The sequence below is a fragment of the Ornithorhynchus anatinus genome, chromosome X5 (genome assembly GCF_004115215.2).
Source record: "Ornithorhynchus anatinus isolate Pmale09 chromosome X5, mOrnAna1.pri.v4, whole genome shotgun sequence".
NCBI classification, from domain to species: Eukaryota; Metazoa; Chordata; class Mammalia; order Monotremata; family Ornithorhynchidae; genus Ornithorhynchus; species Ornithorhynchus anatinus.
The window spans coordinates 15,122,184-15,149,074 of NC_041753.1; the positions used below are offsets into that span (position 1 = coordinate 15,122,184).

Genomic DNA, 26,891 nt, shown 5'->3' on the forward strand with positions numbered 1-26,891 from the left:
GAGAGATGAGTAGAGGGTAACAAGGTTACGGGCCCTCCACAGGGAGGGTGGAGGTGTGTGAAGAGATGGGAAAGTCAGCAGGAAGATGGGATTTCAGTGAGACGTGTTCTATTTTGGACCTGTTAAGTGTGAGTTGTCAGCGGGACATTCAAGTAGAGAAGTCCTGAAGGCAAGAGGAAATACGAGACTGCAGAGGGGAGAGGTCGATTTGGGAAATCATCCATGGGGAGGTGGTAGTTGAAGCAGTGGTAGAGAATGTTTTCCAAGGGAGTGGGTGTAGATGGAAAATGAGCCAGACTGAGCCTTAATGAACTCCCACAGTTAGAGGGTGGGAGACAGAGGAGGAGACTGAGAATGAGCAGCCAGAGAGATAGGAGAACTAGGAGAGGACCGTGTCAGTGATGCCAAGGTTGGATGGTGTTTCCTAGAGAAGGGACAGTCAACCAAGTCAAAGGCAGCTGAAAGGTTGAGGAGGAATAGGATGGAGAAGAGGCCGTTGGATTTGGCAAGAAGGAGGTCATTGGCAACCTTAGAGAGGGCAGTTTATGTGGAGTGAAGGAGAAGGAAGCCAGATGGGGTCAAGGAGAGACTTGGAAGAAAGGAATTTGAAACAGCTGATGTAGACAACTTGCTCAAGGAGTTTGGAGAGGAATGGTAGGAGGGAGATGGGGTGATAAATGGAGGGAACCATGGGGTCATGGGAAGATTTTTTTAGGATAGGGCAGACCTGGGCATGTTTGGAAGCACTGGGAAAGAAGCCCTTGGCGAGTGAGCTGTTCAAGATAGCGGTCAGGGTGGGGGCTAGTGTTTTAATAAGGGGCAAAACCATGACCTTAGAGGCACAGGTGGAGAGGATAGATTTTTTTTTAGAGGAGGCAGGAGGTGATGCAGAAGTATTGAAGTGGCAGTAGAGTGGGAGATAGGGTAGAGTGAGATGAGAGATTATTCAGTGAAGGTCCCCAGGAGGCAAAGGAGGTTAGATGGTGTTTCGTAGAGAAGGGAGTGGCCACCACTGTCAAAGGCAGCTGAGAGGTTATGTTGTACCCAGGAGGTAAAATGATTTCAGAAAGGCCTTGAAGATGAGGAAAATAGTGGTGTGCTGGATGTGAAAGGGGAGCGAGTTCCAGATAAAACTAAGGCAGTTCTGCTGGGATTCTAGGAGAAGCTTATAATAATAATCGGGGTATTTAAGTGCTTACTGTGTGCCAGGCACTGTGCTAAGTGCTGGGGTGAATACAAGCAAATGGGATTGGACACAGCCCTTGTCCCAGTCTCAAGTCCCATTTTACAGATGCGGTAACTGAGGCCTAGAGAAATGAAGTGACTTGCCCAAGGTCACACAGGAGACAAGTGGTGGAGCAAGGATGTCCACCTTGCTTTCTGACCCATGACTTTCTGACTCCCAGGCCTGTGCTCCACCCATGACACCATGCTATTTCTCTATACAAAACCCCAGAAGGGGTATGGGCAGCATTAGGCTGGTAACGTGTCTCCCGACTCTGTTATATTGAACGCCCAAATGAGTAGTACAGTGCTCTGCACACAGTAAGCACTCAATAAATAATTGGTCAACTGGGAGAGGAAGCTCGGTAGTGGGGAGCTGAAGTGTTTTCTAATCAGATTAGCAGAGATTTTATGCAAATATCCCAGGAGAGTGGCTTGCCCGCCAGGGAGGATTCCAATAATATAATCTCCCCAGGGAGTCAATTAGCTAGTGCGCCCCATAAATGGGGCAATCCCATTGGCAGGGCTTTCTGGTTTGGAATTCATTCGGTCCTATTTATTGAGCACTTACTATGTGTAGAGCACTGTACTAAGCACTTGGAAAGTACAATTCAGCAAGAGAGAGAGAAGTTTGGAAGTTACCTAGCAAACGTTTTTATCCAGTTAAAGTTTGTCTCTTGTGTTGGCCACTTACCTTTTGTAATCCTGGACCTTCTTTCCTTTTTGTTCTGTCCTTTATTTTCATTTTCTTGGGTTTTTGGGTTTTGTTTTGGTTTTTTTTTTAAAGGTATTTAAGTGCTTACTGTGTGCCAGGCCCTGGAGTACATACAAGGTGTTATGTTCCACATGGGGCTCACAGTCTTAATCCCCATTTTACAGATGGAGTAACTGATGCACAGAGAAGTGAAGTGACTTGCCCAAGGTGACACAGCAGGCAAGTGGCAGAGTTGGGACTAGAACCCTGTCCTTTTGACTCCCGGGCCTCTGTCCTATCCACTAGCCCACGCTACTTCCCTCCCCCACACACGTATTTTATCCCAATCTTTTCTCAAAATTTCACATTCTGGTTTTTGGCTTTTTTCCCATTCTTCTTTCTTATCCCCTTCGTCCTTGATTTAGAGTCCTTCTTGGGCTCAGGTCAGCCCATGGAACTTGCAGCTGCAGGGCCAAGTTGGACTGACCTGAAATCGAGTCAAGTTCAATCTGGGACTCCCCTAAGCCTCCCAAATAATTCAGACGTAACCCATCGAACGTGTCAGTTTTCCACATGGCACTCCGTGCTCCAAAAGGGGGAAATATATTCTACAGCTTGTAGTAACCCCAGTGGAACTTCCTTGCTGTTGAGCAGACCTTTGAATACTGCCTGACTGCATATTCAGTCAGAGCCTCCTGGCAGCATTCACAGAGACCACAAAAAAAAAAAAAACAAAAAACCCAACATTGCCACGCTGGAAGGTTTGGGTTGAAAAAGACCCCAAATTTTACCAAGACAGCCTTTACAGTGTGGCCAAGTTTGAAGTAATTGGTATGTACTAGATAAATGCAAAATTTAAAGACATCCATTTGCTACCGGAGTTGTTTTCTAAATCTGGTGATGTCACATTTTGCTGGTAGGTGTGCCAAGATAGATACACGTGTGTATGTGTGTGTGTGTGTGAGCAAAGAGATGGTTCATTTAGGTAGTCACTAAATCCTGCTGCTGTTGGAGACAAAGAGCGGAGGGGTGGTCCAGCTTTTCAATATTTTGAGCATGTGCATAGCCTTGGGGTGGGTATCCAGTGGAGCGGGACTGGGGGAAAATGAAAGAAACACACAATTGGGCTATGGAGGTGTTCACGCAGACACGCTCATGCAAGTGAATGCGGGAGAGCTGCAGCCCAGAACTCTGTCATGGCTCTGACTTCCCGCTGACCCCTGCCTTACTGTAGGAGGTAGGTCAGGACAGGCCTCTCCAAAGCTGTGGAGATGTTCCAGTTCCGTGGCAGTAGAGACACCCGTTGCTTTTTTTTCCCCCTTCCTGTGTCTCCTTCCCTTTGGAGTCAGTGTCCCGATAGGTGGGGACAAATGTCATCTTGTTGTCCAGATGCTCTTTTTCCTGAATGCCCAGGAAACCTAAAGATATCCAACTGCCCAGTGGGTGTTGGTCTATGCTGTCCCTTTTTGGGGAGGAGAGAAGGGCATTCTTTCAGGGTCTGGAGTTCTCTGCCACCGTCATCTACTTTCAGTTTGGCGTAGTGGCTCAAAGCAAGGACCTGGGCGTCAGAAGGTCAAGGGTTCTAATTCTGGCTCCACCACCTGTCTGCTGTGTGACCTCGGACAAGTCACTTAATTCATTTGGGCCTCGGTTACCTCATCTGTAAAATGGGGATTGAGAATGAGCGCCCCACATGAAACAGGGACTGTGTCCAATATGATTTTGCTTGCATCCACCCCAGAGTTTAGTACAGTGCCTGGCACATATTAAGTGCTTAAATACCACAGTTATTATTATTAGTTGCCGTCTCTTTCTGAAGAGGGCCCTTCTATATGGCAGAGGAGTAGCATGGCGTGATTGGAGTAGAATTTGTAGACAAGCAAAACAGTTTTCTTTTTCTGTGAATTTTGGATTATCTGTACATCACCCCAAAAAAACTCATTTGGGTCACCAGATCCCTGTCTACCCACAGAAGTCTTCAGCAACTGCTGCTCCAGGGCAGCCAGGTCCCCAAGGCCATGATGATAACTGTGGTGTTTAAGTGCTTTATGTGCCAATCACTGGGGTAGATATGGTGTATGCAGATTGGACACAATCCCTGTCCCACACGGGGCTTAAGTGTATTCCCTTCTCTCCTTCCCGCTGGCTTTGCCCAATCTGTCCAGCAGGAGCAGAAGACCCAAGAACGTAGTGAGTGTCAAAAGAGCAGATTTTCAGCTTTTTCAATTTTCCATGGTAATCCTTCCATCTCTTGATGTGAATAATTGAGATTGCCAGGGTGGTCTACTGGTTAAAGGCCAACTTGCATAGTTTTATGGGAAGCTGGAGTTGCTTTCACATTTAATATATAAATACTTGGACATTGCCTGTTGTTTTGCGCATTCTAACTCAAGACCAATACAGTCACACCAACAACTGAAAACATAATTACTCATCCTGTAGTCAGATAATCAAAGAAAGCCAACTGGTTTTTTCACTATCTAAGGGCTTGTGTGTACACATCAGTCAGTGGTATTTATTGAGCACTTACTGTGGGCAGAGCACTATACAGAGCTCTTGGGAGAGCCCAGTACAACAAAGTGGGTAGACACGTTCAGCATGTTGGGTTCTTCCGAGTACTCCTGGGGATCTCGGAACGTGTCATCAGTCGTGCAAATTGAATGGAGGGGGAGAGTCTCTGTGAACAAAATAAATTATTTTCTTTTCAATATATGATGGCAAGCAATGGTCAAGAATAGTTCCTACATCTTGAGAAATGCTTTCTAGTTGTATTTGCCCCAATTTCCATCTCCTCTTTTGGCAGCCACAAAATGATCTTGGCTAAAATGCCTATTAGGAAAAAAAAAAAATTAGGGGGAGGGAGGATGAAACATGAATTGTAATCCTGCTATCCAAGCAGATAAAACAGTGTCAGCGTCCTAAGTTACCAATGCCATAGTTTGCTCTTAAGATGCAGTCAGTCCTATAATGCACAGGTTCAGTAGAAAGTGGCATGCATTACTGAAAACTTGAGTTGCAGTACTTGACTGCTGTATGCATGTACAAAACCAATTTTTCCAACATAGCACCACATTGACAGAGGAGCACAGTGGGCAAAAAACTTCCCCAATTTCTCAGTGTTCTATCCAGAACACATAATGAAAGCACATTATGGCAGGACTGACTATATTTGATTCCAAGACCAATCAGTTGTATTTGAGTGCTTACTATAATAATAATAATAATGATGGTATTTGTTAAGCATTTACTATGTGCCAAGCACTGTTCTAAGCACTGGGGTAGATACAAGGTTATCAGGTTGTCCCATGTGGGGTTCACTGTCTTAATTCCCATTTTACAGATGAGATAACTGAGGCACAAAGAAGTTAAGTGACTTGCCCAAGGTCACACAGCAGACAAGTGGTGGAGCTGGGATTAGAACCCACATCCTCTGACTCCCAAGCTTGGGCTCTTTCCACTAAGCCACACTGCTTCTCAATGTTACTAGGTGCAGAGCACTGTACTAAGCGCTTGGGAGAGTTTGATGGACCAGAGTTGGCATACCTGTTCCCTGCCCACAAGCTTACACCACATCTTCCAGTAGTCTTCAGGAGGTAAAACGGTAGCGTTCTTCTTTGCTTAGCTGCCCTACTGTAATATATCAGAAAGTACAGTGAGCAACAAGCCTTTCTCCAGCAGCATTGCAAAAATCACTATTTTTTTTCAACTCATCAGTAGCTAGAGGTGTAGGGTATGCCATCCTGTGTTTGTGTCTCTGAAGCTAACTGAGGATTTTTTCTAGTCTTCTTTCTAAGAAGCTCACCAAATAACTGGAATCACCAGACTATCCGTTCACAGGCATGGTCTAATAATAATATACAGTATTTGTTAAGAGCTTACTCTGTGCCAAGCACTGTTCTAAGCATTGGGGTAGATACAAGGTAATCAGGTTGTCCCACGTAGGGCTCACAGTCTTAATCCCCATTTTACAGATGAGGTAACTGAGGCACAGAGAAGTTGTGACTTGCCCAAAATCACAGAGCTGACAGGCAGCGGAGCGGGGATTAGAACCCACGACCTCTGACTCCCAAGCCCGTGCTCTTTCCACTAAGCCACGCTGCTTCAACGTTGGTGCAAGTTAGCCATGAACTATCCTTTTCTTCTCCCTCTTTTTCTCAGATCTCTCTCGGGTCCAATTCAGCATCTCTACCTGACCATCCTAACAAGGTGATTTGTGAAAGGGTGAGACTTCAGAACCTGTTCCCTCTCATCTCAGGTGATCAGGACACTTCCGTTCAAGAGGATGCTAACTTCAAACCTTTCTTCCAGGTTCTTATATATGTTTACACTTCCCTAACAGGGCATTAGTCTCAAATCATTTCCAAAGTATTTGGAGGAAAATTGGAAAAAGGCAAGCGATGATGATCCTCAGCCCATAGAGGATTAGGTCAGGGTTACTTTTAGCTGTCTTCTGGTGGTTGTCAGTGATCCTCTTTAGACTTCTTTAATATGCCTTATGCTTTAAGCAGTGGTTCTGTTTTGTCTTCTCTTATATTGCTGTTGTCTCTTGATTATTCTTGACTTGTCCGTGTTTCCTGGTCTTTTGCCACATACCGTTCAATTAACTGCCTGTCAGAAACTACAAGCAAGGAGTGGGATGGATCAAGGATTCCAGTGCATTGTCCATATATTGAGTGAGTGAGTGAATGAATGACCCAAGAGACCTCATCCGAGAAGGTAGAAATAAGAGCAAATAAACCTTTTTTTGTTGTTGTTGTTTTTAAATCATCGCTGAATTTTCAGGTAAGCTACTTCAGCATATAGAGACAGGGAAGATACATCCTTGTGGGTCTACAATGTAATGGGAAAATTTTGCAAGTGCAACTTTAAAAATACATTTTTAAAAACAAAGAAAACCTAGAAAAAAGTCATAAAAAAGTGGGATTTCTAGAGTTAATTATGTGCATTGAGAAATTTAGGCTCTGATAAAGATTGACTGTTCTGCTGAGGTCTTTTCTAGCCTTCATCTAAAGTAGAAAATGCAATACTCTTGTTTCTGGATCATTAGAGAAGCAGCGTGACTTAGTGGAAAGAGCCCAGGCTTGGGAGTTAGAGTTCATGGGTTCTAATCCCGTCCCCACCACCTGGCTGCTGTGTGACCTTGGACAAGTCACTTAACTTCTCTGTGCCTCAGTTACCTCATCTGTAAAATGGGGATTAAGACTGTGAGTCCCACATGGGACAACCTGATAACCTTGTATCTACCCCAGCGCTTAGAACAGTGCTCAGCATATAGTAAGCTTAACAGATTGCTCAATAAATACTATTAAATCCGTTACTCAAGGAAGGGGGGGTGGGTTTTTACCCTGCTTCAAATATTTTATGTCTATTCTTTTCAGTAGTCTGAACATTTACTTTTGGGGCAGGTTCTAAAAAGCACCAATGTTCTCTAATAGTTTGATCAAGTACAGTGCATTCAGATCTGTTTGGGACAGATTTTTCTGAGAATTTCTTACGAGGGACCAGTTCCAGTAACTTTTCAAACAGTTGGATGGAATACGTGTAGTCAGTATTGTGCTTTATAGGTTACAAAATGTTGATTGCCCTTGCTTGTGCAGATAGTAGTCATCCTATTCCCGATTTGTAGCTTTAGTTTAACGGAAACTCTTTTATCTTTTTCCCTCCCTAACCTTGGATTTATAAGCCTGGTGGAGCAAAAGAAAAAAACGATTATTCTTCCTAGAGAAGCATATTTCCAAATCTAGCTCTCTGCAAGCCTTGAAAACTTGGCTCTTGGTTTTCCAACTTTGTTTCGCCAGGCTCTGCCTTTGGGGAATCTCTGCTGTACCCAGAATGTTTGAAGTTTATTGTTCCCTTTTTGTTGCTACCCAGGGTCCGGGAGATCTCTGACACTGGCCTTCAGGGTGAAGATGGGGGGTGGGGGTGGGGGGATTTAGGCCCACGTGGTCCTCCATGTGGCAGCCTTCCCTTGGTCACAACCTGGGCATGGGTCACCCCTGTGGATTTCTTAAGAATAGCCACGCCTGTACTTGAGTTCTGTCACTACTTCTCAGCCGACCCCAAGATCCCGGTGACGGGAGAAGGGTGACAATGCAGCGAGGAGTTGAAAGTACCTAAATCCTGTTTGTAAAGGTTAAATAGGGAATGGAAATAGAGGAGAAGTCAGAGAGCTTGGCAAACGGCAGTACCTGTGATTCAGAAATTAGTGGGCTAATCTTTTCTTTCCCAGAGGAAAGAAACTACTAGAGTGGGGTGACCAAAGTGAATGAGGGCACAACTTTAAAGAGAGGCGGGGGGGGGGGGGGGAGGCTTGTTTATGCTGCCACAACCCACCTTAGAGTGTGTTCATTGACGTCACAGCTGAAACAGAAGTCCTCACTGTAGCCAGATCCAGCATGCTTGCCTTGGGCCAGATATCTAAACCGCTGGTCCTGCTCTTGCTGTGATCCCATCCCGCACAGCATTACCCACAGTTTCAATTTGTAGCCTCACCTCCCCTTCCCCAGTCCCAGCTGTGGGATTGGAGATAGGGACAGATCAGGGTAGGATGAGAACAAAGCCTGCTGCTGCGAATGGGGATGAGAAGGGGAGACGTAGCTGCTGCTGCTAAGAACAAAAGTTCAAAAAAATGAATAAAATGCTGGCAGGACGGGAGGGACTGAGTTTGGATAAGGAAGGCAAGGAATAAACAATTGAAAGGGGCCACTAGGGAAGGATGTATGTACAGTTTTGTGTGTGTGTTTTTTTAATTCACCTGTACGATTGGATCATCACACTGGGGCTGGTTCTGGAACTGAACTTAGCAGAGTGCATGTTCAAGGGAAAACTTGCCCTTGGGTCTAGCCGTTTGCAGTACATCCCCGTTTTTGAGGACTCTATCAGCGCTGTATCGTGGGGTAAACTTGTATACGGAGCATCGTGTGGGTGCTTGGGGGTGGAGGCCTGGCAGAACTGCAAGTGCTTATAGCAGTGAGAGCAGACAGGAGCTCTATATTATAAAGTGCTGTTTAAATCAGCAGGAAAAAGAGATGTTGGAGTGAAAACAACAAAACTCCTTTAAACAGAAAACGGAGAACAGAGAAGGAGAGGCCCACGGTCACAGGAATTAGTTCCTTATTTAATGTCAGAAACAAGAGCTCAGAGTGTTGAACCTTCAAAAGGTTTCAAGAATTCCCGGGACTCTAACTTGGGAATCTGTTCTTTCTCTCCCATTCCCCTACCTCCATGCTGAACATCCCCACTGCCACATTGTGAATTTTTGGTATGCTTTAAAAAAAAACAACACACACACACACCATCTGGGCAAAATGCTGCAGAAGGAGCCTTGAAAAGCAAAAGAAACTTATATTTAAAATTCTGACTTGTTTTTTCAAGATTTACATTTTATTTGGTCTGAGTGATAGATACAATTTCAATCACCTAATCACTGCATATTTTCTGTTCTGCTTTAAGGAATGAAAATGTCAAGAAATACAAGAATTTTAACTTAGATTGGTATAGGTAACATGCAGGTGTGCTTTTAAAACATTTTGCTAGTATACTTAATGTCTCAGTTCTATAGTTTCTCTGGTGGCCAATGACCCAGGCCATTTGCTATCAGTCCTCCATACTGATCATTTCATCAGCTCATCAGCACAGCACAGAAAGGAGAGAGGGAGGAGGAGTCATTTTAATGAGTCAGCCTTGTTGTTTTTTGGCAGCTCTGGTAATAGATTTGCTGGGCGAGGAGATTGGAAGCCTCGGCACAAAGCTTTTGGATGATCTCTGGATTTCATTTGTGCATTCTATCCCTAGCTTCCGCTGCCACAGATAATGGCGTGAAAACTTGGACATATGTGATAGTGTGTTCAAGATGGAACTTTCAAGGGCATTTTTTAAGTAGTTAATAATACCCGGAGCTTCCAGGATGCAAGTTTTCACCCGACATTTAGGGTAGAATGCTATTAGAGAGGGGTCTTCAGACCGCATAAAATCTAAATGGTTAGAGTTTAGGCATGCCATAATATGTTTTTCCTTAATCTTGCCCAGAAAAGTAACGTCCATGTTATAGGAGAATTGAGCATACGGACATTTATTAGGCATTGTACAGGGGCTTTGGTGGAGCCTTTGCTCTGGTGGGGAACAGGAGTTGGTGTGAGATGGAGGGTTGAGCTGGCTGATCTTCAGGCTACTCCCCTATGATGATGGTGGTGGTGAGTTATAGCTCCAGGCCATGGGGCACCATGCTTTTGCCTGGCCCCTGATTCTGCAGGAGATATGGGGCATGGTTCCCATGATGTCTTGTCGAAGACTGGAGACAGATCTAGCCCTTGGGTTGCCCTACCACAAACTGCAGGCCTCTGGTGGTGATTAGCAGATAAAGGGAGCAAATAAATATTTTCAGATACGAAGGTGAATCAGTAGGCCAAGAATTGATGTTGCGTACGGGCAGGGAACAGATCTACCAACTCGGCTGTACTGTACTCTCCCGAGTGCTTAGTACAGTGCTCTGCACACAGCGAGTGCTCAGTCAAGACCATCGATTGTGTGTGTCTAAGTATGGCCTGTTATACAGACTATTTTATAAAGATTTGAGGTGTTATGTCGAAGATATCTAGCTCTGCTTTAAAGTGGTGCGTAAAATGAACCACGAGGGAAATTTCAGCCTCTGTTTTTGTTTATAATTTTTGAATAATTCCAATTAAAAGGCCTCCTATTGGAATGTTTTTGAAATGCACATTTTTAATCAGAGATGCACACAGTGGTTTTGACTGGCCTCAGTTAGTGAAATGAGTTGGATTTTGACTTTATTTTTCTCTCTGCTTCCAGTGTATTATTTATCCGAAAGCCAGGTTAAAAAACTTCCAAGGACTTACATAATTTTTGGAGAAGTGCTAGCTGTAGTCTTTAATTGAAAAATCCACCTTTATGCAACATTAAAACAAGCACTTTTTACCTTTGTTTTTATTAGGCCCCATTGAAATTAAATTGGTGTATTTCTTTGAAAAGGAAGGAATGCCGGATGTTTTTATATTTCAAAGGATTTGAATTACTGTTTGCATTTGTATTTAAAAGACATTCAGTAATATGTCTTTGACATGTAAATAGAATTGAAATTCAGTTTGAAGAACTTCACTGAGATTGCTATGCTTTTTTGGACTTCTCTTAAGTTGCTTTAGCATTACAAAAGTAGTTACTTCATTTGTAAGGCATGCAGTGCATCTGTATCTGTATTCTCTTTGCTCGTGCTTGTAGATGGAAAACTCTTGTGAAAGTATAACCCTGGCGAACAGAAAATATATTTCCTTCTCTTCCCCATTTAGTTACTGAAGAGCATTTTTAGGGCTGTGTTGGATCGTGTCTTGATTGAGTACCTAATTTCCTAGCTATAAATGCAGTAATTTTGTGCATGAACGAGCAATGGAATTCTCCTGCTTAATCATCTACTCTAGTGCAGGAAGGGTGCTGATTATCAGAAACTCATGTGCATGTAGCAAGAGTTTTGGACCAAACATCCGTCCTGCTGCTCTGTCTGAGGAGAGGTGAGTCAGCCCCTGGAAAGTTTTGAGGGAGAAGTGGCTGAAGAGCAGGGAAGAGAACTTGCTCCATTGTACTTGGTGTCTGGCCTTTCTCCGGGCTTCCTGCTTTCGTCTTCTCAGCCACCTTTCCGACTGCCCTGCTGTGGTGCTTCTGCTTGGCTGCCTTTTGGCATTTAACTGGGACTTAAGATGAAGTAACGGTAAAGAATCTAGTCAGTTAATCCATGGCATGTTTTGAGCAACTTAGTGCGTGCAGAGCACCATACTGAGCACTTGGGAGAGTACAACAGAATTAGCAAAAACATTTTTCCAGAATTTATCAAGTCTTCTGTGTCTTTCACTTATTTTAGTTGCTATTTAAGCACATGATTTTGGCAAGTAGCTCCCTTCTATGTTGCCCTTGCACCTGGATTTGCTCCCTTTATTCACCACTCCCTCAGGCCCACAGCACTTATGGACATATCAGTAATTTCTTTCTGTTGATGTCTGTCTCCCCCCCAGACTGTAAACTCGTTGTGGGCGGGGAACGTGCCTAACGACTCGGTTATATTGTACTCTCCCAAGCTTTTAGGGCCATGCACTGCACCCAATAAGCACTCAATAAATAGAATTGATTGCTTGATTTTACAGCATGTTTTTAAAACCAGCACAGAATTAGCGAAGGTATGCCTAGAACAAGGAAGACAACTCGGTATAGTAGTGGGCATACTTGTGTGCTTAAGGTGCCATCCTGCTAGAATTCTACCTGGAATGGCTTTAGCACTTGCCCTTCCCCTCCACCCCCCCACCTCAAGACCCTGGGTTGGGCCCACCTGGCCAGGTAGACGTCAGGATAGGGTGACTACCACAGCCTCTGTGGCTCTCTGTTCAGTTGTGGGGCAAGGGGCATAGGTTCTGTCAGACCTCTTCATTTTGAATTCAGGGGTGTAAAGGGGGTGGGAGTTGGGAGTGACTGGCGAGTTTTGGAGTGCTAATGGGACCCCCCCAAAAAACCCCACCCCAAAAATGATTTGGGATCTTTTTCAGCCCTGCTTTTAGAAGCTCTTGGGTTTTGTTGATCACCTAGCATGCTGAGACTGAGAGTCCAGCCCCCAAAATAGGTGGGAGCAAAGAGAATGGCCCTATTTCCACAGATGGAAATTCTGGTGGGCAGTGAACCTCATGGCATTGACAGTCCGTGGTTGCCCATCCACCTCTACATCAAACTCCTTACCATTGGCTTGAAGGCCCTCAGTCACCTTGCCCCCTCCTATCTCACCTTGCTGCTCTCCTACTACAACTCTGCCCACACACTTCACTCCTCTAATGCCAACCTACCTACTGTACCTCGATCACTGCTCCAAAAAACAGTTTTGTGTAGTGGCCTAGTGGAGAGAACATGGGCCTGGTGGGTCAGAGGACCTGGGTCCTAATTCCGACTTCACCATTCATTCAATTGTATTTGAATGCTTGCTGGGTGCAAAGCACTGTACTAAGCACTTGGGAGAGTACACTTCCACAACACATTCCCTGCCGGCTCACAATGAGCACACAGTCTAGTTCTTGTTGTGTGGCCATGAGCAAATCACTTCACCTGTGCCTCAGTTTCCTCATCTGTAAAATAATAATGTTGGTATTTGTTAAAGCACTTACTATGTGCAGAGCACTGTTCTAAATGCTGGGGTAGATACAGGGTAATCAGGTTGTCCCATGTGAGGCTCACAGTTAATCCCCATTTTACAGATGAGGTAACTGAGGCACAGAGGAGTTAAGTGACTTGCCCACAGTCACACAACTGACAAGTGGCAGAGCTGGGATTCAAACCCAAGACTTCTGACTCCCAAGCCCGGGCTCTTTCCACTGAGCCACGCTGCTTCTCTAATGGAGATGGAAGACCTGCTCTCCCTTCCCTGTGAACCCCATATGGGACAGGGACTGTGTCTGACCTGATTATCTTACATCTATCCCGGTGCTTAGTACAGTGCTTGGAACATACCTCTTAAGTGCTTAACAAATCCCACTATTATTATGCAAAATATATTTCATGAATTTGCATTTTTTGTAGCTCAATTTAAGACAGTAGTTTTGAGAGTATCGGAAGGAAATATTTGGTTTATAGATTGAAATATTTGGTTTTATATGTTCCAAGAGTTTTTCACCTGTCATTGAAATTTAATGTTTTATTTTTTTCATTTAACATATAGGGAAGTAGAGCATCATTAATATGCACATTTCTTCATCTCAAAAAGTCCTAGCCTTCATTTATATCGGTAACCCATCGTTCACTTCACGAGCCCAATGTTAAATCGTTAGTGAACGTGTTTTTATATTGAGAAAGCACTGACTCTTGTCTCAAAATATGATTTTCCAAATTTCTTGAAGGTGATTGAGGGGCAAAATTTTCAGATAAATTACTACTGATGAAGCAGATTGTCTTCCTGTTGAACTCCAGGGGAACTCCTGTGATTACATAAAATATCCATTATTCTAATGTTTTGAGGATGACTAAGATGTGCCTCTTCTGCTTAGATTGGGTTGTAACATGAATAGTTTTTCAAGGATAGAAAAGTGAAAAACCTTTTTAAAAATTTTCACTGACGAAGCGTAAATTGCTAATTTGACAACCTTGTTTGTATTGTACTCTACTGTGTATGCACATTTTAAATTAGAGCAGTTTTTGAAGTGGACTGACCTCTCTCTCTTTCTCTTTCTCTCTCCCCCCTTCCCCCGCCCCCCCATGTCAGTTGTTTTCAGATTTAATGTCTTTTTTTTCCTTCTTGCCTCTAGAGGTACTAATTCTCAGAGTGTTTATTGAGACTCCCTTAGAAATAGTATTGAAGCATGGATGGCCAGGCTTACTCCAGCCTAGAGTCACTTTTATTTTTAATGGTATTTGTTGACACTTACTATGGGTCAAGCACAGTTCTAAACTCAGCAGAAGGTACAAGTTTATCAGGTTGGACATAGTCCCTGTCCCATATGGGGCTCACAGTTAAAATAGGAGGGAGTAGGATTTAATCCCCATTTTACAGTGGAGGAAACAGAGGCATAGAAAAGTGAAGTGACTTACCCAAGGGCACACACCGCAAGCAACTGCTAGAGCCCAGACCCACGCCACTTCAGTCGCTCTTAGTAGCCATCTTTTGGACGTTTCAAGACCCGGGTCCAGAGGTTGGTGACGTCACTTCCTGGAGCGAAGTGGGGGGGTCTTCAATGGTTGCCTAAGAACCGACACCCACCTATCTTTGCTATTGGTCATGAGCACAGGGAGTCTGGACCAGTGAGGACAAGGACTCACCAACTACCACTCGGGATAAGAACTCCTGACCCTAGCGGTGTCTTAAACGTGGAAATTTCTCGGGGATAAAGCGAACCACATGGCAGCAGTGAAATCACCAGGCACATGGCTTAATCTGGAAGTAGTACGATGGAATGAAATACGATTGAATGAATTTGAGGAGCAGCTACTGTCTGCAGAGCACTGTACTGAGTGCTTGGGAGAGTATAATAGAGTCCAGGAGCCATGATCCCTGCACAGAAGAAGCTAAGAGTCTAGTAGAATCACAGCGGCCTGTAATGCCTGCTCCCCCAGCCTCAGACTTGGGGGCCCCTCCACTGCAAGGCACAGTGGGATTAGGAAAAAGTTGCATCATCAGGGCTGCCGGTCAGGGTATCCCAAGCGACGTTGAAAAGGCTAAAGAGCCCCAAGCAGCTTGTGAGCCAGCACAGCTACCATTGCCCTGCCCCATCCCAGGTGGGGTGAAATATGGGCACAACCTTGGGTAAAATGTGCACATGCTGCAAAACCTTCGATCTTAGATCATTTTCAAGTTTGGAATTAGGCCATGGGCCTGGTGATTTCACTGTTGCCAAGTGGTTCACTTTATCCCAGAGAAATCTCCCATTTAAGACACCGCTAAGGCCAGGAGTCATTATCCCGAATGGCAGTTGGTGAGTCCTTGCCCTCATTGGTCCAGCCTCCCTTTGCTCATGACCGGTAGGGATGGGGCAAAGATAGGTGTGTGTGGTTTCTTAGGCCAGCGTTGAAGACACCTCCCTGCCCCTCCCCCCCCCACTTCACTCCAGGAAGTGACATCACCAAGCTCTGGACCCTGTTCTTGGAAGGGCCAAAAGATGTCTACTAAGAACGACTGAAGCAGCGTGAGTCTGGGCTCTGCCAATTGCTTGCTGGGTGTGACCTTGGATGAGTCACTTCACTTTTCTGGGCCTCTGTTTCTTTTGCCCTTTTTTGTGGTATTTTTTAAGTGTCTACTTTGTGTCAAACACTATTCTAAGCACTGGGGTAGGTGCAAGTTAATGAAGCTAGACCCCGCCTGGGGCTCAGAGTCTCAAGTAGGAGGGAGAATAGGTATTCCCATTTTATAGTGGAGGAAACTGAGGCCCAGAGGAAGTGAAGTGACTTGCCCAAGGTCACACAGCAAGCAATCAGTAGAGCCAGGATTAGAACCCAGGTCCGTCTGACTAGGCCACGCTGTTTCTCTGCGCTACCCTTTGGTTGGTTGCCTTTTGGCTCTTTTTAATGCTGTCTGTCATATTCTTTCTATCATGCCTTCTCTCATTATTACAGAAGTATGTGCCTAGGAGGGGGGAGGCAGGGATCTCAGAGAAGTGAAATGATTTGCCCGAGGTCACTCAGCAGACCAGCGGCAGAGCTAGGATTAAAGCCCAGGGCCTCTGATTTTCGGTCCCGTGCTCTTTCCACTAAGCCATGCTGCTTTCCCGGTGGTTTAACCGCTAAGATGTACAAACAAGGAGGAGAGCTGCTGTTTGGTTATTTTCACAAGCTCTTCCTCAACCTAAAAAGCACTGAGGAGATGCCACCATTGTCACCACCTTGGAGAGGAAGGAGGGAGCAGAAACTAACTTGGAATTTCAGTGCTCTCCGAGCGGATGCGACGTGACAGTACTTAATTCTAGGAGACGGTATGTACAGTAATCACGATCCATGCAATTTTTAATACTATGGGGACAATGCTGTAATAACAAAAGAATGAGAAATGTGAGAGGAAATAATATGGGAAATTTCTCGGTGGCATTAAGTAAAATACAATATAAATTCATTGGCTAAAATATAGATTTTTATATCCTACAGTAAAACAATAAAGCACACCAATTCAAGAAACCCAGTAAAATAATAGATCGCATAAATTCTGCAGCTTAACTCTTATTACAATAGGAACACCTTGGAAAATTGGCCAAGCCTCCCAACTCTAATTCAGCACATGGAATGAGACCATTCTTCGCACCCTGGAATCAATCTCTCATTGTTTGGGGGGGGGTCCTAAAAAAAAAAAAAAAAATTAAAACTCTGCTTTTCTGCCCAAAAATGTTTCAGGGGATTTACACTACATATGTATCTATGCTACATATGCAGCTTTGGTCTAGAAGAAGTGCAGCGCTTGTTATCACAAGTTACCTCTAGTTGTTCTCTCTGTCCCCAAGTTTCTCTTTTTCTACTACATACATATTAAAACATTCTTACAACTTTGATATCGTATTCTCTGACCTCAGTTCTTATGATCTCGGTGACCACCTCTTTTCTCACGGCCTGTGGCCGTTTCTGGTTTTCACGCCTCTGGCTCTGATGTTCTGATGACCATTCTGCTGGCCGCCTTCTATCACTCCTCCACTCCACTGACCTCCTGCTCCACCCCACCCACTCGCCAACTTGGACACCCACCCGATCTCATCATTACTAGTCAGTGTACAGTCTCTGAACACCAACACCAACCTCACCAACTCTGAATCCTTCTATCCCACCTCAACCTCCTCACTTCCCTTCTCTCCCACCCACCCCCTCTCTGCAAATGACTTGTTCCCCCCAAAAGACTTCCAATTTTTTGCCCCATACCAATTTTCTTAAGTCGTTATGCCTTAACTACCTGCCCTTGATGACAAAATTGACTCCCTCAACACCAGCCTCTCTTCTCATCTCAACTCAGTTGCTCCCCTATCCCTTTGTCGATCTCGTACTGCTAACCCACAGCCCTGGATCACTTCCTTGGGTCCCATTCATGACTGGCTGCTGGCCGAAATCCGGATATCAGGATGACCTCCTCCATCTCAAATCAATCCTTGCCTGCTTTTGCACTGCCCTCTGCATGGCAACGTTATTTCTCCATCCTTAGGTGGACTCCCATACCTGTTGTCCTCACCACTTTTACCTCCCTCTTTTCAAACCCCCTGTTCCCCTTCCTCCTCTGTCTCTTGCCCCTAATGACCTAGCCACATCCTTTATTGATAAAATTGAAACAATCAGGGGTAATATCCCCTAAAATGTCCCCCACACCTCTCCGGTCCCTCCCTCCCACCCATTTTTCCGACTCCCATCTTTCCCAGCAGTATCTCACGAGGAGATCTCCCAACTTCTCTCAAAAGCCAACCTTTCCACCTGTGCCTCATCCCTTCAATCCTTATCAAAACATCTGCCCCCTCCCTGATTGCCACCTTCAACTGTTCACTCTCCCAGTGGCTTTTTCCCCACTGCTTTCAAACATGCTCACGTCTCCCCATTCTAAAAAAAAAAACCCTTCCCTTGAGCCAACTCCCTCTAGTTATTGCCCCATCTTCCTACCACTGTTCTCCAAACTTTTTTTTTAATGGCATTTAAGTGCTCACTATGTGCCAGGTACTGTACTAAGCACTGGGGAAGATACCAGATAATCAGGTTGAACACAGCCCATGTCCCATGTGGGGCTCACAGTCTTAATCCCCATTTTACATATGAGGTAACTGAGGCACAGAGAAGTTGACAGAGGTTAAGTGACTTGCCCAAGGTCTCAGCAGACAAGTGGCAGAGTTGGGATTAGAACCCAGGTCCTTCTGATTTCCAGGTGCAAACTCTATCCACCAGACCACACTGTTTCTCCTTAAGCAAATTGTCTACACCTGCTGTCCCCGCTTCCTCTCCTCCAATTCTCTCTTTGACCCCCTCCAATCTGGCTTCCACCGAAACTGCCCCCTCAAAGGTCACCAGTGTTATCCTCTGACTTTGTGTCTTAATCTCCATTTTACAGATGAGGTAATTAGGCACAGGGAAGTGAAGTGACATGCGCATGGTCATGCAGAAAAGTGGGGGAGCTCGGATTAGAACCCAGGTCCTTCTGATATCCAGGCTCATTGCTCTATCCACTAGCCCACACTGCATCTCTGCCACCGGATAGCACTTATCCTGTCCTGCCTTGATTACTGCATCAGCTTCCCTGATGACCTCCCTGCCTCCTGTCTCTCCCCACTTCAGAACATACTTCACTCTACTGCCTGGATCATTTTTCTACAAAAATGTTCAGTACATGTTTCCCCACTCCTCAAGAACCTCCAGTGGTTGCCTATCCAGCTCTGCATAATAATAACAATAATTGGGTATTTAAGTGCTTAGTATGTGTCAAGCACTGTACTAAGCACTGGGGTGGATACAAGCAAATCTGGTTGGACACAGTCCCCTTCCCACATAGGGCTCACAGTGTTAGTCCCCATTTTACAGATGAGGTAACTGAGGCACAGTGAAGTGACTTTCCTGTGATCACACAGCAGACAGGTGGCAGAGTCAGGATTAGAACCCATGACCTTCTGACTCCCAGGCCCGTGCTCTATCCACTACGCCGTGCTGCTTCTCAAAACATACAGCATCAAATGGAAACCCCTTACCATTGGCTTAACAGCACTCAATAACTTTGCTACCTCCTATCTTACCTCTCGAGATGTCCTAAAACCCAGTCTGCACACTTCACTTCTCTGATACCAACCTACTCAGTGTACCTTGAACTCATCTGTCTCGCTGCCGACTTGGTATTCTCTTGCTGTTGACTTGGTACTCTCCCCCCATTCATACTAATACTAATAATTATTGTGGTATTTGTTAACTGCTTACTATGTGCTCGGCACTGTACTAAGCACTGGAGTGGGTACAATTAAATAGGGTTGGACACCGTTCCTGTCCCATGTAGGTTTCACAGTCTCAATCCCCATTTTACAGATGAGGTAACTGAGGCCCAGAGGAAGTGAAGTGACTTGCTCAAGGTCACACAGCAGACAGGTGGTGGAGCGGGGATTAGAACCCATGATCTTCCGACTGCCAGGCCCCTGCTCTATCCACTATGCCGTGCTGCTTCTCATATCCCCATCTTCAAATCCTTATTAAAAGCACATCTCTTCCAAGAGGCTTTGCCATACTAAGCCCTCATTCCCTCTTTTCCCACTCCCTTCTTTCTGTGTTGCGCTTGCATTTGGATTTGTACCTTTTATTCATTCAGTCATTTATTAGGTGCTTATTGTGTGCAGAACACTGTACTGAGTGCTTGGGAAAGTGCAATACAACAATAAAGAGTGACAGTCCCTGCCCACAACAAGCTCACAGTCTTCATTCCATTCTCAGCCTCACAGCACTTACCTATGTGTCCATAATTCATATTAATGTCTTTCTCCTCCTCTATACTGTAAGCTTGTTGCGGTCAGGGAGGAACTTGTCTAGCAGCTGTTATGTTGTACTGTCCCAAAGGTTTAGTACGGAGTTCTGCACATACTAAGGTGCTTAGTAAATATGATTGATCGAGCTCTTCACCTGATGTATGCCAAGTACATTGGTCTAGCTTTGTGTCAATTAAGGAGAATGTCACCATAATTCTAACCACAGGCTTTATAGGCTGCCTGATCCTTCAGTCAGTGGTGTTTATAGAGCACTGTATTAGCAGCGTGGCCTAGTGGTTAAAGCATGGGCCTGGGAGTCGGAAGAACCTGGGTTCTAATCCCGGCTCTAGCACGTGTCTGCCGTGTGACCTTGGGCAAGAGACTTCTCTGAGCCTCAGTTACCTCTGGAAAATGGGGATGAAGACGGTTCATGTCCCTCGTGGGGACTTGCAGTCTTAATGCCCATTTTACAGAGGAGGTAACTGAGGCTCAGGGAAGTGAAGTGACTTGCCCAAGGTCACGTAGCGGACAAGTGGCAGAGTCAGGATGTGAACCCAGGACCTCTGAGTCGCAGCTCTGTGCTCTTTCCACTAGTAGGACTGGTAAGACATTTTCCAGTGTCGCCAAGGTAGACAAAGGAGGTAGAAAAGTGAATCAAGAAGGCTAGGCTTGTTCTTTGGGAGGTTCAAAGACCAAATATGATGCCTGCATGGCATCAAGATTTAGACGAAGCTGAAGATAGAGTAATTAATTGTATTAACCAGACTGCTTTATGGCTTTGAGAGACTCGTACCTACCACAGACACTGCATTTGACTTTGAGCACCACCTCTACCTGCACACGATACCTAACATCAAGTGGCCAGACAGGATCAGTCAGTGAAATAGTGGAATGCATTCAGACCACCAGTGGCGTAGCAGTGCTCATTGCATCACACCTCCACTGTGTGACCAAAAGGTACCCAAACAAGTACTCTAGGAGAATGGTAGAAGAGGTGGACAGAAGAAAAATTCTATACAGGATAAAGCAAAATTGCTAACGGTGTCCAGTGGGAAGATGGCCGCAGAAGACAGGTCAGCCAGTTGTATAGCTATCAGAAACAGACTAGTTCCTATCGCTGCCCTGGAGGAAATGAAAATCTAATGGGAGAGAAAACACATTTCAAAAGAACCTCGAAGAACACTGTAATTCCAGTCTTGAAAAGCATTGCCTCACAAAACTGCTTCTTATGAATCAGAACCAGTGGTAATTTGGGAGCTATTGGTTGGTGAGGTCTCCAGTTTTTCATAGCTTTAAATGTTTTTGTGTATGTAAGTATGTTACAGATGTATATACATTATTGAAAATCCCATCAGGCAAAGCATGACTATTTGAACAAGTAAAACTAAAATGACCTGAGGATATCATTTAAGAACGTTCCTACAGACTTTATCCAAGCTGGTTATTTCAGTTATTGGTTGCTATATGAAGTTAAGATTCAACCTCACAGTTACTCCTTAGCGGTGTGGAGAAAATAGGTTCGTGGGTTAAGTGCTTTCCTTTCATAGCATTTTGTTACATCCCACCATGCCACGTTGTGCTTTTAAACAAGAGGTTTCACACACAACTGCCTCTTGGCTAATTATACTTTTGCTTACCTGTCAAAAGGTTAAGCAAAAAAAAATAAAAATCAGACTTGGCCTAACAGTCTTCAAGCTAACATTGATGAATTTTATTTTAATTTTATAACCTTTTTCTTTATGAATGCATCATGTCAGATTAATAACAGTAATAATAGTAATGATTGATACTTGTGCTTACTGTGTGCCAAGCACTGTTCTAATCATTGGGGTAGATGCAAGTTAATCAGGTTGGGCACAGTCCCTGTCCCATATGGGGCTCACACTTTTATCCCCATTTTACAGATGAGGTAACTGAGGCCCAGAGAAGTTAAACGATTTGTCCAAGGTCACAGCAGACGTGGCAGAGCTGGGATTAGAACCCAGGTCCTTCTGACTCTGATTACCTGAATTGCTTATGGGAAATATTCAGAGAAGTAAGAGAGTGCCTGTTTCTAGGATCAGAAATAACAGATGGATATTAATAGTAATGAATAGTTCCATTAGATACTCCATTCAGGAAGGCAGAAATTTATTTTTCAAACTTTCTCATGTATATACTTATTTCGGAGAGCCCACATTTTCTGTGACATAAACATTCTGTAGGGCTTGAAGTGATTATTAATTGAGAAATTATGGTCTTTGTTCATTAGAGGGATGAAATTGAAGCTTGTGACATATCTCATCCAACATAGTTCAGGGCAGTGTAATGAAAGAAATGCAATTCAATCACATACACTGTGGAAAATTGTATATATGCAAGTGGAAATGAATTACAGCTACCTTATTTCTTCCTCAGTTCTGATGATGACAAACCTACCTCTGTGGTTTGGTGATAGGTTTGAATAAATTCATAATGCTTTCAGGAAAATTACTAACATATTAGGATACACAGATGAGGGAGAGGAAAGAAACCAGCAATTAAAAGTTCATTCTCTCTTTTGTTGTGAATTCTTGAAATTTGTGCTATTAGATTTGACCAAATGGATGAAAAAGTAAGAACATGTAACACCGAGTGGTCTTGCTAGATCATTATCACTAATAGTATTTGGTAAAATTTTATTCACTACAGTAATTTGAAGCTTTTAACTGCCCCTCTTGATGAATTCTGTATATTCCACTGTAATTCTTGCCACTTTTTTTTTTACTCATAACCTTTAAACCTTTTCTCCCCATTAATATTTATTAAAAAAAACTCAGTGCATACACAGAGAGGTTCAGAGAGTTTGCAACTTTGCAGCACTGTATGCAATCATATCAAGAACTTTCAGGTGCTCCTTTTTTTTCCCCTAGTATTAGGCGCTTACTATGTGCCGGGCACTGTACTGAGTGCTGAAGTAGATACAAGCTAATCCGGTGTGACACAGTCCATGTCCCACAGTCTTAATCCCCATTTTTCAGATGAGGTAACAGGCCCAGAGAAGTGGGGTGACTTGCCCTAGGTCACACAGCAGACAAGTGGCGGAGCCGGGATTAGAACCCAAATCCTTCTGACTCCCAGGCCCGTGTTCTGTCCACGAGGCCAGTCTGCTCCTCGTAGTTCTCTCTGGTGTAGCTTTGTGTGAATAGCATTCCCAATCTGAAGGTTATGAATACAATCACCCTCTTTTAAAATAGTTCTTTGGACTCTATACACTGAAATTGTCTCCCTAGCGTACTTACTCAGAATGCCATTTTGATTGTTTTTAATTGTGTATTCCTCAACAGCAGCAAATATGTGCTAGTGTGAAGAGGAATAGATGAAATAGCAAGATGAGGAGGAATCGGGAAAGAGGAGAGAATGAGAATGCCTGAACCCCACCCTAGTGCTTGATTCTTCTGACCACAGAAGGACCTGGTCCTTGTTTTATGCTGTTGGTCTGTTGGTTTTTTTTTTAAAAAAAAAAATCTAATTTGTATTCTGTATGCATCAGAGTGAATGGCAAATTGAGGAATAATGTTTTAAGAATTTTCTCCCTTCTGGTTACAATGTCTGTTGCCAAGGATAAGAAAACACTTTTGAGTTCCTTCTTTTTCCCCATTTTCCACATATCTCCACTTAACATTGTTGTTGACTTAAAGAAGTCTATGCTCAGTACATGGATCCCCTTCCTGTTGTTTGGTGCGAAATTAGAATATCAAGCCCAGGTCAAATACAGTAATGAGCTTTGAAAAACAGATATGCCATGTGAATTAGGGGGAAAAAAAACTGTGGTTTTGTAAGACAGCCAGTTTGACCAGAAGAAAGGGGCAGCAGACTTGGCCTCTGCTTTCCTCCTTCTGAGCCTTGGTAGTAATAATAACAATAATAATAATAATGGTATTTATTAAGCACTTACTACCTGCCAGGTACTGAATTAAGTGCTGGGGTGGATACAAGCAAATCGAGTTGGACACAGTCCATGTTCCATATGAGGCTCACAGTCTCAATCCCCATTTTACCAACAAGGTAACTGAGGCCTGGAGAAGTAAAGTGATTTGCCCAAGGTCACATGGCAGGCAAGTGGCAGAGCTGGGATTAGAACCCTTGACCTTTTGACTCCCAGGCCCCTGCTCTATTCACTACACCATGCTGCTTCTCTGGTACTCCTGCAGAGGCCTTGGGATATATGAAGAGGAGGTTGTTGGTATCAGTCTTTGAGGATTCTGAATGTCAGTGTAACTGATAAGGAGAAGATATTTGCTTCTCCCAAGTATTACTATCCAATGGCTGCCCTCCGTGCAAACATCAAGAGCAAATGTCACATAGTTGGGGCTTTCATTTTCAAAATGCTTTCCTATTATCTCATTTTACCCTTACAGGATCTCTGTGAGGCAAGGGTCAGTAGGATTCTGTGGCTCCTACTTATTCCGTTAGAGTGTGAGCACTTAGTAGCTAAGGAGAGAGCGTCTTTTGTCTGTTCCCTTTAACACCTTAAGAACGAATTCTCCAAGAAGTATCCCTCCTTACCCTCCCTATTTGTCCTAAGGCCAATAGAGAGTTGATGTGTTGCCTATTCTGCAGTTGTCAAGAATATCTAAATGCATAGGGCTGCATTTTATGTCTCAGGTACCGTATCTGGCATTCCTTGGAACCAAGTGGGTCTCTTGCACTGAGGAGCGAGGACAAAGAATTTAAAATGTCCGCCTAGAACGTACTGCGCGGGACGCTGCCACCGCACCCTCCCTTAAAGCCACGTCAGGTGGTGCAGAGCCACTGGGCTCCATCCATTGACTGATCGGCTCGTTGTCAGCCATGGTGTGAGGAAGTCAGCAACAGGCAACCCATTCAGGAGCCGACCTCCTGAAGGTCACGGATCCGGTTCCCCACCTCAGACCCACTCCACCCAGACTGCCCGCTCTGGGCTGTTCAGACTGGAGAATCCTCAACCCCCTCCACCAACGGAGGAAGTTCCCACCCCTTCATGGAGGAGAATCACTGCCCACCTGGGATGCTCCCCTGGGCTCGCCAACTCTTCTGAGCTGAAGGGGAAGAGAGAAGCGAGGGGCTGCAGGTGGAGCAGGAATAGATTTTAGATATCCTCCATTCAGTCCCAGGAAGCCTTTCCCCCATCCTCTTACCCAAGCCACACGGCCGAACCCCGTCGCTGGGGCTGCAGGGCCTGGGGAAGACAGTTCCCCATTGGGAGCTGGGGAGAGCAAGGTCCCCAGAGGTCTCCCTGCAGCCCCTGTTCTTTGCTGGCGGGTCTGGGTGACTAGGGAGGGGCCGCGCCGCTGCCGTTCATACCCAGCGGAATGGGCACGGCAACAGTGTCTCCCATCCCTGAGGTGAGGGAAGGGAAGGGGGAAAACTGACTTCGGTCAGTGCCAGCCCGTTATGCTGCCTCTCTTCCCTTCTTCTACCTTCTCCTCCCCTCCCCCTCTTCCTTTTCCCTCCCCTCTCTTCCTTTCCCCTTCTTTCCCTCGCTAATAGCCGTAGCTGTTGCTGTGAAGTAGCCATGAGGTGCAGTGACATCATCACATTGTGCCATGTGCAGCATGACATGGTGTCACCTGCTGCACAAGGGACTCGTAAAACCAAGTAGCCAATTTGATTTATTTTAAAACCTCTGGTTGTAAAGGCAGCTGTTATTTTTATTTCATAATTATATGCACCTTCTGAACGTGGAAAATCAAAATCAAATAAGTTAAACTCCCATTCATTTGGCCAAAATGTTAAGATTAGACCTCGTCTTTAAAAAAGGAGATCTTTTCCTTTAATGGGAATCTTTGCATTTTGGTTTTTTCCAAAATGCAAGCTTCGTGATCTAGGAGAACTGACTGTATTTGTAAATCTTTTAAAAAATGGTACCTAGTAGATATGATGTGCAGCAAAACTATTACGACACCATCCATTTAGCCTTTTCCTCTATTGCATTTTTAAATTCTAGGACATGGTCTGTAAAGCAGTCCAGGAGGGCCTCAGGATACAGACAAAATATGTTCCTTGAAAACATGGCTGTATTGTGGGGTACGTTTACCCATAGACTTATAATTTATTATAGGTTCTGTTCTAGAACCAGCCCTGTTGATCGGGCCCTGAAAGGTAAGCAAAATATCACAGTGTAAATCCCTGGCCACCATTCCGTTCACCTTATTTATTCCTCTCCCCTGATCCTAGGAGCTTTCCTGCCCTCTATACCCCAAACCTGGCCCCTTCTCCTCTGTAATCCCACCCCCACATTCCAGTATTTTGACTTCTTTGAACTTGTTCATAGCAACAGCTGTTGCTGCCAGCGTGGTTAGCTCTATCACCCCACCTTTCCCTGCCTCCTGGCCCCAGCTGGGAAGAAGAAGAGAAAGGGGAGGGGAAAGGGGGCTGCTTCCACAGCAACAGCTATTGCTCCCACCCTGCCCCAGTCTGTCCCGGTCTCCGTTCCCACACCTGGGCTGGGGAGGCAGAAGTGGGATGGGAGTGGTGGGCTGGGGGTGTCAGCGCTGTGCGGGGCACAATCACAGCAAGAGAGGATGTACCGTGCGTCTGGCATGGGGCTGGTGGAAAGTGTGTTCAATTCAGCTAGTGAGAGCTGCGGCTCTAAATGGCAGCAGCGAGGGTTTGCGTGGCTTTTAAACAGCCACGGTGAGGACTCAAGTGGTTGTTGGCAGCAGTGGAGGGGGAGGAAGGGAAGAGAGGAGGCCTCTCGTGGCTTTAAAACAGTCACAGTGAGAACGCCCACTGCCTGGTGGCGATAGTGATGGGGAGGGTTCTCCTGACTTTGAAGAGCTGCAGTATGGACTCCCATGGTTACCAGCAGTGGTGGAGAGAGGCTGATGGCTTTAAACAGCAGTAGCAGTCCACGGAATTTACCGGAGCCCTGGGGGTGGGGTAGAGAATGGGAGGCTGAGTTCAGGTGCTGGAGGCCAAAAATGGCCCCAGATGGGAGAGTGGGAATGGTACAGTGAAATGGGGGGAAGGGGCTGGGAGGAAATTGATCTCCCTGCATCTGGCAGGGCTTATAGAATCTGGGCATTGTCATCGATTAGTGTACACCA

The 26,891-nt window shown here is 44.9% G+C and overlaps 1 protein-coding gene across 2 annotated transcripts in view; it reads left to right on the top strand.

The window, feature by feature from the left end:
* The window catches only part of RNF38 (ring finger protein 38), a 76,645-nt gene that overhangs the window by 14,528 nt on the left and 35,226 nt on the right, over window positions 1-26,891 (top strand). The window lies entirely within an intron of this gene.